This window comes from Vipera ursinii, assembly GCF_947247035.1.
Source record: "Vipera ursinii genome assembly, chromosome: 4".
Taxonomy (NCBI): domain Eukaryota; kingdom Metazoa; phylum Chordata; class Lepidosauria; order Squamata; family Viperidae; genus Vipera; species Vipera ursinii.
Window position 1 is genome coordinate 31,762,965 of NC_139514.1, and position 13,524 is coordinate 31,776,488.

The following is a 13,524-nucleotide window of genomic DNA, read 5'->3' on the forward strand; positions in this document are numbered from 1 at the left end:
AAAAGCCAAATATTTTGTTTCAGCAAATAATGATCTCCACAAATTACTGTGTATATTATTTTGCATATGAGAATTACCTACAGCAGAGTTGGCTTATTTTTATAAAAAGAAGAAAAAACTATGAGGTCAAAGTATGTTTTAGATGATTTCTGTATTTTGAATTCATTTAGTGCAAAGAAGACTCATGCCATGTTTCAAATCCCTATTTTGCAATGACGCTTACGCAAACCTTGGAAAGAGATTCACTGGGTTCAAGATTCACATTATGAAGCAACTTTCTCCAAGTCATTAAAGCACCTGTGCAAAGGGCACTTCTGGTGTGCATGTCTATGTGTCCAAAAAGTCATGATTGTGTTGCAATCACAGCCCACCCTTTTTTATGTGCATCACAGAAAATTTTGCTGCATACAGACAGAGAACCTATGAATCACTGTCAGATAGGATCACAGCTGGTATTTTTTGTGACATGAAGATAAGTATAGCTTTACAAAATGTGGAGAGGATTTGACTGCAGACAGTGTGTTTTTGACAAGTAAACCAAAAATTGTTATTTGTAAACAAATTGTGTCCCCTCTTTTCTCCTTATGCTAACATACCTTTGCAGTGTTGTACTGTAGCATGGTGAACATGTTTAGAATACTGTGTTTATCCAGAGCCCCGAGCCTACATTTGTTTTTAGTAATAAGTGATTGCTTAATCTGTTTTACTTTTAAGTTTCAATTCATGGGTATCTGTAGGGGCAGGGATAGTGACACAGTAAGCCATCACTCATTGAAGCAAATGATGTAATGTGACATCCTTGTGTTCCATTACAATCATTTATAGCATTACATCACCCTGTTCAGGATGCCTGTCTTTCAGTGAGTACTCCAGTTGGGAAATCCACTCAAATATTGACCCAGCCTAAATATCAGATTGCCTTTTTTCTCCTTGGGTTCATGTTTACAAAGAGCTTCTATTCCCTGTATCTTTCCCCAGCCAGACTCTCTTCCCACCAGTCACTGTTAACTGTCAATTGTAGCTCTTCCACCATCACTCCCTACCCAGCCATGGGCATCTACAAGCATTGCCTGAGTCACCTTCACCAAGTCAAAGATGCAAATTTTATTTATTTATTATTAAATTTTTATGTCACTCATCTCACTGATACAGGTAACCTGGGCAAAGACAGTACACCATAGGGTTGCTTATCTGTGCTCTTTGTTAACACAGATAAAAAGCAATCAATTATAGGCAATCTTCCCTCTCTCCCCAATATATTAGTAGATGCCTTTTATCCTTTCTCCAGTTTGGCATTTTAATATCATCTCTGGATATTGCGAGAAGGACTCTTTGCAAGAATTCTATTTATCTGAAGTAATATGACATGAAACAATGCTCAGGAAAGACTACAGGATATGTGCCTTTAGCTTTAACGTACAGTACATACTCAGGTTAGATAAAACATTAAGAATGTTAACATAATTAAAATATGTATATTATGTGTCTCTTTTTTTCAACAATTATACATTGGAAGAACTCTGTGGTTTTATATGTATATGGAATACAAAAATGGTCATATTCATTGCTATTTGAAATGTACTTTCTGTGTACTGAATATTTGTTTTAAAACAAATTTTCTAATTCAGGAATAAGGAGAATCCTCTCAGCTAATCATAGGTGGTTCAAGTCTTTTAAAATTATCAATAGTTATTAGGTTTTAATAATATTTCAATGTTTTATAGTGTATGTTGAAATAAAAAGTTTTGGTTTATTTTGAAGTAAGCACAAATGTATGCAATGAGCTACTTTTTATTCTAGAATCTATAGACAAATCTAAATATGTTTGTTCTAAAAATTGGATCTTATGACCTTTGGAAACAGCTGGTGATTTGTTACTCAAATGAGAATTCTGATTGATTTGTTGTATCTTTGTTTTCTTCACTATTACGCTGCTTAGCATCTCTCTCAAACAATGGTCATGTATCAATGGGGTCAGTTATGTAAGAACAGGAGTTTAATATAGCTAGACATGATGGTGTCCTGGAAGACATAGTTGCTATCTGTTTCAAATTCACTGCTCTGAAATCTCAGCAATCGAGCATTAGGCTAAAGAAAAGCATTGAGGATATCTCTCTTTTGTCTTCTCCCCATAGCATCTCCTAGCCAGGTGAGCATCACTGAAGATATCCATTAATATGGTAAAGAGAATGTTGTTATTCCAGAGATTCTATTACCTTAAGGTTTTTTATATGGCTCCAAGAATCCTGCTTTTTATAATGCTTATTTTTTAGACTTATAGGCTGGAGAAAGTAATTTTTATTGCAGCTTTGACATTTAGCCCAGTCTCAATAACAATATTAATATTTAATGTGGAATTTGACTCTTAGACTTGGAAACACTGATCAAAAGAATCTGGCATGCTTATCCTAAACATTCTAATACAAGAATATGTAGCTCATTAAGGATTTTTCATTTTGTCTTCTGACTGCTAATTGGTATTCGTGGATGTTGCCTGCCTATATGTCCTACATAGTGGCTGCTATTGTCCTTACACTGTATGTTGTAGATGACTTCCATCTTTTGATCTTGGACTTCTGGATCTTTTGGTTACTTAAGATGTTTTGGAGAATTAAATTGATTTGAAAAGCCCTTAATGCCACAACATATAGACAGCTGAGTGTCTATGAGCATCTTAGACCAATCTAACTAACTAAATAAAGCCACTAGAAAATTCCTGGAACTTGGAATTCAGACAAATTAGCTATCAATAGACACATAGGATAAACCACATTTTCACACCAAAGAGACAATTAAAAAAGCTCAGAAGGAAATTAAAAGAGCAGAACACGTTATCTTTAGCAGCCTACACTCAGATAAGCAGGGATTAACACCAAACAAGCAGAAAACAATATCCTACCAAGGAACTACCAAGGGCAAAATCACCTTGGAGAATAAATCCTTTGCTGTAATTATTGCTTTATTAAAAACTTTATTTGCATGACATGGGATTCCAATTGAACTTGCTTGTGACCATATTGCTTTTTCAAGTCAAGCAATGCAGGAATTTAGATCCAAGAGGGACATTAATATAGTGCATAGGATAAACAGAATAGTTCAAACAGTGAAAGAGATACTAAAAAAAACCCCTCATATGAATGCCATGGGGCCATATCTTGCATTATTTGCTTGGAGGAATAAACCAAGGACAGAGGTTCTTTTAGTTTCTTTGCAACTGTTAATGGGAAAATCATTAGAAACTATCCCCACAGTGCCCACTCATTTGGCTCCTAAAGTACACTCTCCTTTAGACCAGGGCTTTTCAACCTTTTCAGCCATTGTACCACTTTTACGATATGGCAACATCCGAGTACCACCAGGTACAGCAAGGTGTCAAAAACTGGCTTCCATACCTCAACCATTCATCATATGATTTAGCCTTCAGACCCCTTAAGGGTACCACCTGTGGTACATTGGCACCTGGTAGGTGGTACACAGCCATCCTAGAAAAGTGGTAGCGGGGGAGGGGAATGAGTTGAACCGGTGGCAGCATCGCACAAGCCTGAACGAGAAATGGCTGGAGCTGCAGGGCTGTCAGGGCTCAGCGGAAGCGCCAGGATCAGTGACGCTTTCCAGCTGATTGGCGCTTCTTTGGGGCTGTCAGGGCTCAGTGTAAGCAGCCGGATCAGTGCCAGGCTCCAGGTAGAGCTCTGCGCTGATCCTGGCGCTTCTGCTGAGCCCTGAAGAAGTGCCAATCAGTTGGAATTTTGCAGCATTTCCAGGGTCTTGTGATTTACATTCAGATGCTTGGCAACTGATTCATATTTATGATGGTCACAGTGTCCCAGGGTCATGTGAAGTGACCAAAACCTGCTGCAACCACCCAGCAGAGGGGGAAAAATAAAAACCAAACACCCCCTCTACCCCACCCCCACTACCAATCCTCAACAGAAATGCTCACAACAATGAAAACCTTGGACAGGAGGAAGAGCGCGCCAGGCAGACAGGCAGGTGTCTTGCTTGGCTGTGGCTTGGGGAGCACTTTTTTCAATGCCATTGTAACTTTGAACAATCACTAAGTGGACTGTTGTAAGTCGAGGACTACCTGTACTTTATCACTTTTTCCTTTTTTTCTTTTTTTGGTCATCAAGTTTTTGACCCCTTGTTAGGTGACTGGTGGTACTCGGATGTTGCCATATCGTAAAAGTGGTACAATGGCTGAAAAGGTTGAAAAGCCCTGATTTACAACACACTAGTGAGACCACACTTAGAATATTGTGTCCAATCCTGGTCACCATGATACAAAAAAGATGTTGAGACTCTGGAAAGTGTGCGGAGAAGAACAATAAAGATGATAAGGGGTCTGAAGGCTAAATCATATGATGAATGGTTGAGGTATGGAAGCCTGTGGGAAGACTGGCCACATCACATCCATCTGTAGAGATCGCCAAAGGAACCGGCAATCGAATCGCCAGTTGGACATTCCAATTAGGAGAGGTACCGGGGCCCCGGGCCACTATAGCATAAGGTTTTGCTCCAGCCACGGAAGCATTTGCCACATGGGAGCTCACTGCCCTATTAAGCTGAAGTTTAGATATCAGGTGGAACTGCAAGGGGTCCCTTGCAAGATGGAGCTGGACATAGGCTCAGTCGTTTCCATTATATCACTTGAGACATTTAATTTCGTCTGCAATCACAGCAAGAGATGGGCCAGGCTAAGGCCATCTGACATTATACTGACCGACTTCCAGAGTTGCAGTCAAAGGTGAGGCCACATTGGCCGTAGAATTTAAGGGGTTTTCTGGGCACCTGGATGTTGTTGTAGTAGGGGGTCAGTGAACGAGCCTGATCGGGCTCGATTGGTTTGATGCACTAGGCATCCAAGTAACCGGAATCAAGCAGACGCAAGTCGCGAGTCTAGTGACTATGCGAGGAATTCACAGATGTGTTTGACTCAGGTCTGGTGACGTACACAGGCCCACCAATAACATTCAAACTAAATCCTACTGTAGTGCCGGTCAGGATTAAACCTTGTAGGGTGTCATTTGCTCTTAAATACAAGATAGAAACTGAGTTAGATAAACTTGTAGAACAGGGGTTACTGCAGCCCGTAGATGGGGGTGAATGGGAAACCCAAATCATCATGCCACTAAAAGCCAATGGGGAGGTCAGGATCTGTGCCAATTACAAATGCACAATTAATCGTGCACTCAAACAGCATGTGTACCCGGTACCAGTAGTAAGCCACATCCTGGCATCCTTGCAAGGGGGTACAATTTTTGCAAAATTAGATTTGGCTCAGGCCTACCAACAGCTTCCTGTGGATGAGGCCACAGCCACGGCACAGACAATTGTAACCCACAGGGAGGCGTTTAAAGTAAAACGCCTGCAATTTGGGGTCAGCGTAGCCCCTGGTATTTTCAAGGCATTATGGAGCGAACGCTCAAGGGCATTCCAGGGGTTTGCACCTATTTCAATGACGTGCTCATCGCAGGTGAGTCCACTGAAGTGCTGGCAAGGAGGTTCAGAACCGTCCTTCAGAGGCTGTGTGAAGCAGGCCTCAAGCTTAAAAAGAATAAGTGTAGTATTGGAGTCCCTTCAACTGACTTCTTGGGTTTCCGTATCGATGCCGATGGCATCCACCCTGCTGAATCAAAAGTGAAAGCCATTCAGATGGCACCCAGCCCCAAAACGAAGGGAGAGCTTCAGGCATTCCTAGGCCTCCTAAATTTTTTACCATGTGTTCCTTCCTAACAAGGACACTGTTCCTTCCTAACAAGGACACTCAGACAACCCATCTCCAGCGCCGCCATTGGCTGCTTCTAGGGCGGAAATAGGTTGCTTTAAACCTATTGGCTGCCACCTAGAGGCCAGGGTATAAATAGCTGCATTCGCAGCCGTTTCTCAGTTCAGTTTCTGTAAGCAAATAAAGAACGATTCTTGCTGAACTCACTCGCCTCGTCTTGTCAATCAAGCAACGAACCCAGTATATAACAGGCTGGACAACCATTTGACAGGGGGTTGAACTAGAAGACCTGCAAGGTCCCTTCCAGCTATGATGACTAATGCTGCCCAGACATTCACTGATGCCATTTCTAAACATTTCAGCAACTGCAATTCCCTAGTGGGGTCCAAATCTGCTCAAAACAGCAATAATTAATAGCAATAATAGTAAACATTATTACAATTATTTATTATAGCAACAAAAAACAAACAAAAGCAAAATTATATTTAACTTTTCCATAGTATACTAAAATGCCTGAATGATATTCTAATATATGAACACCATAATTCAGCACTGAAACAGCCATCTAAAGTGATTATCCATTAATACGATGTCACTTCTAAAGAGGTCTTTGCCCAAGTGGCCATTCACCTTGCTCCATTTAGCGAGACACTGGAAGTATAGCCTCAGGTTGCTCTTGCACATATATATCTAGTCCATCGACATTTTTAGGGATTTGTCTTCTTTAACCAACTCTTTCTGGCATACTAGAAAAGAAATGTGAGAAGGAATACTTATGCATGATCAGAGTCATCAGATTTACTCAACTCAGTTCCTTCCTGATTTGTTGAATTTCAGCTACTGGTAATTTATAGATTTAATGATTAGAAAAGGTAGCAAATGAAAGAAGGAAATTATGATGTAACCTTAGAGAGAGAAGGTCAAATATAATACCACATATAGCTGTTGCCAAGAAAATTGGAAGCCATTATCTCTCCTCCCCTCCCCTCCCCTCCCCTCCTTTTACTTTATAGGTTGCCCTCAACTTACAATAGTTCATTTAGTGAGTGTTCAAAGTGACAACGATCACTGCAGATGGGGACTGTAGCCAAGAAATTAAAAGATGCTTGCTCCTCGGGAGGAAAGCAATGGCAAATCTAGACAGCACACTAAAAAGCAGAGACATCACCCTGACAACAAAAGTGCGTATAGTCAAGGCTATGGTCTTCCCAGTTGCAATGTATGGCAGTGAAAGCTGGACCATAAAAAAGGCTGAGCGCCAAAGAATTGAAGCCTTTGAACTATGGTGCTGGAGAAGACTCCTGCGAGTCCCTTGGACTGCACGGCGATCAAACCAGTCAGTCCTAGAGGAGATCAACCCTGACTGTTCTTTAGAAGGCCAGATCCTGAAGCTAAAACTCAAATACTTTGGCCACCTAATGAGAAGGAAGGACTCACTGGAGAAGAGCCTAATGCTGGGAAAGATTGAGAGCAATAGAAGAAGGGGACAACAGAGAATGAGGTGGCTGGATGGAGTCACTGAAGCAGTAGGCGTGAGCTTAAATGGACTCCAGAAGATGGTAGAGGACAGGAAGGCCTGGAGGAACGTTGTCCAAAGGGTCGCGATGAGTCAGACACGACTTTGCAACTAACAACAACAACAAAGTGACAACGGCACTGAAAAATGTGACTTAAGACCAGTTTTCACACTAACGACCATAGTAATATCCCCATGGTTGTGCAATAAAAATTCAGATGCTTGGCAATATTTGTGATGGTTGTAGTGCCCTGAGGTCATGTGATTCCCTTTTGTAGCCTTCTGCCAAACAAAGTCAGATTCACTTAACAATAGTTTGACTAATTTAGCAACTGCAGTGATTTACTTAACAACTTTGGCAAGAAACGTTGTAAAATGCGACAAACTCAATTAACAATGTTTCAGTTAGCAACAGAAATTTGCTTGTGGTCATAAATCAAGGAATACTGTATTTCCTTTTTTACTTTCTTCTCACTTTTTGCTATCTTTTTTATAATTTATCCATTCAAAATTGTATTCTTTTTATTCTATTGAAAACGCTTTAATAAAAATTCTTTCTATCTATCTATCTATCTATCTATCTATCTATCTATCTATCTATCTATCTATCTTATCTATCTATCTATCATCTATCTATCTATCTATATCAGGGGTGTCAAACTCAATTTCATTGAGGGCCACATCAGCATTGTGGTTGCCCATGGGGGGCCAGGTGGGTATGGCCAGGGTGGGTGTGGCCTACTAGTTGGGCGTGGCTAGAGTGCATATGGCCTACTGGGTGGGCATGGCCAGCTCTACATCATTGGCATCAAGGGTGCCTATGGGGGCCTGGGCAGGAGTGGGACAGATCTGGGGGTCTCTGGCAGAAGAAGGGTCTCTGGGCCAGGGACAAGGCAGTGGGAGCCGTTCCCTCACTGTTTCCAGGATGGCTTCGGGGGCCACATGAAACTACTTCACGGGCCGGATCTGGCCCCCGGGCCTTGTGTTTGACATGTCTGATCTATATCTATCTATCTATCTATCTATCTATCTATCTATCTATCTATCTATCTATCTATCTATCTTCTATCATTTATCTATCAAAATAATTTATAGGTAAAACATATTTAGACTATAGGACCCATTTTATAATCTTGCTTGACTTTTATAATCACCATGTAGTTTTCCCTTTAACAGTCATTATATAGTGTTATTTCAATGTATTAATAGTGATAGGGCCACATGCATTTCCTTTTTATCATATTATAATCCCTTGTGATTTGCATTCTCCCTGGCTTTCTCTGCTGCAGTAGAACCCATAGGAAGCTATCTTAACAATAGGGATGTCAACCAGAAGAATCTGTTGGCGGGGGTGGGTGGATGAGGGGAGTAAAAATATCAAGATGCTGAACCATGATTTGTGGCTCAGCACACTTTCTGAATTCATATCCAGGGAATGTACACATCTTCTAAAAAAAATGACATCTTCTGTCCCATACCCAGCTATAAAAAACAAAAAAACCTATTTTTAACGTTTGATTTTAAAGTCTTCAACTTAACATATTATCAAGAGAATATGGATAAAGATCGGGAAAAATCCTTTCCATGTTGAAATCAATACACGAAAACATTCTTTCAGCTTGTGACAAAATAAGATGCAACATAAAGGAACAAGATGCCAGCTTAAATATACAAACCCAGATCTTGACTTACAACCAAAGAACTAACAATGCAGAAAATAACAGGAAAAGTGGAACAACTAAACACTAAGAGAGAGGAACGAATTGACCAACAGACCCAGCCAATGGAAAAATCAGAAAAGAGACTGACAACACTGAAAATGAAAAAGACCTTTTACAAAAATCAGAAGAAATTTGAGGAAAAGGAAGAAGAACAGACTGAATGGAAGATAAACCTATCAGGACAATTGTGGGAAATTGGAGTAAGTGGGAGGTGATCTAAAGAATACAAATGGGCTAGTTCTTCCAAAAAAACTTCCGCTAAACAGTCTTTCTTATTCCAAATAATACATATACTGCTTAAAAAAATAAAGGGAACACAAGATAAGACATCCTACTATTAAATACAGTACATTGTGTTGTTTAAGTGTTCCCTTTATTTTTTTGACAGTATATAATAGAGGGAGAACTATTTGATGATTCAAAGGCACTGACATGGAAGGTTATTTGGCAAAGGAAGAAAGCCAGAGTCAAGCTGAAGAAAATAATGGTTTTGATTTATTAGAGGGGATATCATATTACTAACTAGAGAGTTGAATACGGTGGAAAATAGATAATTTTTAGAAAATAAAGTAACATTACAATTGAATAGGTAAGATGTGTAACAAGACTAATAGACTTTGGTATAAAAAGGAAAAAAGGGAGAAGTTGAGATAAGGGAAATTTTGGTCACCTAATATAAAATATTTGGAAATCATAAATAACAATTTTCCCCTTTTTTCTCCCCCCCTTTTTTGAATATTGATGGGAAATTAAAGTTTATGTATAGGCTAAAAAGTATTGATAAATGTAACAAGATTTTTTTTTACTCAGTTGAAAATAAGAATTCTTTTTGCCCAATATGAGATAATAGATATTACTAGAAAAAGAGAGGGAGTATTTCAGCTTCTAAAATTTAGACCTAAACTAAAAGATTTATATATATTACTGATTTATTGGTTAACCCAGACAATACATATAATGGTTTTGATTTATTAGGGGGGGGATAGTGTATTATTAATTAGATGGTTTAATATGGTGGAAAATAGATAACTTTTAGAAAACAGAACAAGATTATATTCAAATAGATAAGATGTGTATTTAGAATATTAGATTTTGTTATTGAAAGGGAAAAAGAAAGAAGTTGAGATAAGGGAAACTTTGCTTATCTAAAGCTTGGAAATTATAAATACCAAATGTTAATTTAAATATGGATGAAAAATTAAAGCTTGGGAAAAAAGCAATAACAGGACATTGATTGTATATAAGGATTGAATGCAAACACATTAAGATATGTATAAGCCAAAAATTATTGATAAATGTAACAAAGATGTTTTTACTTAGTTGATAATAATAAGAACTATATTAGCCTAATATGAGATAATAGATATTAAAGGAAAAAGAGAGGCAATATCTGATGTTGTAACTTGAGATTTATACTAAAGACTTATGTATGTTATTGAACTATTGATTAACCCAGTCATCAAGTTGCTTTTTAAATACTTAATTGTAAAATTAGAAAATTAATAAAATATTATAAAAAATAAAAATAAATAAAAATGGCACCTTCCATGTGAAGGCTTTGTATGGATTCCTATGGTTATGAAAATAGACCACAAGGCTTTGCAATCAAAACCATGTTCCCTTTTAACGTGTGAACAATACACAGGGTAGGCTCTGATCTCATGGTTGTAATCAGCGTCTTCATTGACATCTCAAAGATCTCTCTCCCAATGACTACTATGGGGAGTCCTGCTCTTTGAAAAGTGTTGGGGAATTTCTTCTCTTGGAGAAAATTAGATACATATATCTCCATACATTTCCCTTCTACAAAATCCTATGTTCTCAATTTACCACTATATAGGAAGTTGATATCTATTGTGAACATTATGAGCATTTCTAATTCAGTAGTGAAACTTATCTCACAGAGGCAATGCAAAATTTTTCTGTGCACAGCAATTCCAATGAAAAAGTAATTTAACAGTTACCTTTCAGAAAGCCTCTGCTTGTGTTTTTTTTCTTTTGCCCCAAAAGTTAAGTACTGTGTCAGAATAAAGGGAAAGATTAGTTTGTCCCTCTACCTTGATCCTGATTTGCAGCTTTCCCCCAGAGTTCCAGGGAGAAGACTTTCTTATCTCTTCTTATCTGAACATTGGAAAAACTTTAGCAAAAAAAAAGTTACCTATCTTCCATACATGTTCACTACTTTGCACAACTACTTATGCTTCAATACCACATATCATTTCCTCCTGGTACTACCTCAGGTTAAACAGTGGCCATTAATAACAAAGGCATAAATGAATGAATGAATTAGTGGCTTTACCTTACCTACAGTATATTATTCAAAAACTGTATTTAAGCCATAACATTGTTTGCAAAGTTCTGGCTTAGGATGGTTAGCGGTTAAGGTACTAGCCTAAAAACCAAGAGACCGTGAGTTTGAGCCCTGACTTAGGCATGAAAGCCAGCAGGTGATTTGGGGCCAGTCACTCTCTCAGCCCATCTCAGCCCACAGGTTGTTGTGGGGAAAATAGGAGGATGAAGTAGTATTATGTATGTTTATTGCCTTAGTTACTTATCAAAATAACGGAATTAAAAAAAATCAAAGCACTCAATTATCATACTTCCACCTGTTGTGTGAATCTAATTAATCATAACATGTTATACAAACCAAGCCTAAATAGGATTTATGGATCCAGTTCGTAACGCATCAACATTCCTATCATCTGCTCACTTGAAACCAGTAAGAGTATCATTCATGCAACATTATATGCAAGACTACTCAGCCATCTGTGCTGCTCCCTTGAACACTATTAAATTCAACAGCATTAATAATAATATCCCTGCAGGACACAATCTTGTGAACTTTGATCTTCCACGCAATATGAACTTTAGATTGTTTCTTCTTTAGAAGAGGAAACCAAGATAGCTATTCTAAATACCAGTAAAAATGAAAATCACTGGTCAAAAGATTTCATAAGAAAATGATAAGTATGTGAAAGACTTGCTTCCCCTATAGATTAACCTTTGTGTAATAATGTGTGTATAAATATTAAAATAGTCTATGTATTCTTTAAGTGGCAAGTAAATCAGAAGGCTCATACCCTTGCTGCCAACCTGAAATATTTCCCTGCTTGTAACTTAATCTTGAGTCTAATGCATGAAAACCCTCTGGCAAATAAAACAAGTCAGACAAGCTTAAAATGAAATCATTAGCTTGGTGATTATGACATAACATTGCTAGCTTTGATAATTCTAAAAGCTATAAAGATCTCAGATTGGAAATCTATTGTACAAGAAGATTAATTACCAGGATAGTTTTTCTTATACAAAATACTTTACAATTCATTTTTTAAAAGATTTCAGTTAACTAAAAAGTTAACTAAAAAGGTGCTGGAACTCACATCTTGTTAATGTTTTATTTAAAAAATTATATATTCAGTTCTTAACATAAATTTATTGTATTTAGGGCAAATGTTCATAGTAAATTTTACACTAAAAATTTAAAAAAGATTTTCAATTCACCAATGATTTTTTAAAATAATTTACCTTTCACACGTAGTCAATCACTGTCCACACACCCACACAGGTCAGTTGTGTAACAAACATAATGGTCGCGGCCCACAGTAAGCTCTCAGCGCTCAACCACAAGACCAATCACAAGCTGAGCAGCACCCTCACAACCAATGTGGATGAAGTACACATGCATCGAACTCAACACACAAGCAGCCCGCATGCACCTTTTTAATGATTTTGCCACTGACCTGCTACGCTCAACTGGGCGATTCAAGTCCATGTGGACCAAACATCAAATTTTCAAAAGTTACTTTTAAAACTTGGAAAATCCATCAGAAAAAGATGCCAGAACTCTGTTCTGGTGTGTTCTATGACAAAAAAGCAATGACTAAACTGTTTGCAAGGACCCCAAAATGTGTCCTAAAGATACTTTTTTGACAAGGCAACTGGACTTCCTTGTTTGTCTTTGAAGACCATTCGCTTCTCATCCAAGAAGCTATACATTGTGGAAACAAAACAACAACTTTACAAACATATGGCATAACATAGAAGAACAAACCCAGTCAGGACAAGTCAGCTGTCCATCTGCATTTAAAAGACGAAGGCCACTCTTTCAAAGACAGCATAGTCCACATTTTGGACAGAGAGATCGCTGGTTGAAAGAGGGGTCAAAGAGGCCATCTGTGTCAAAACTGAACAGCCCTCTCTCAACAGAGGGGGAGGGATCTGACATCATCTATCTCCAGTCTACAACAAAGTCCTTTCAACAGTTCCAAGAAGGCTCCACACCCATTTGCACTATTCAAGTGACACTGACACTACCTCCAGGTAGCATTAACAACTTGCTAAAAGAATGCAAATGAACCGCTGTTTGCAGGAGTATAAATATTTCCATTCCCTACCATCCTGTCAGAGCTGAAGAAGCTTCTTGGATGAGAAGTGAAACATCTTCAAAGAAAAACAAGGAAGTCCAGTTTCCTCATGAAAGAAAAGCATCTTTGGGTTAACTATGACCTGGATGACTGAGCAAAAGATATAACATAGTCTGGTACTGCTGACAGAATTTATGT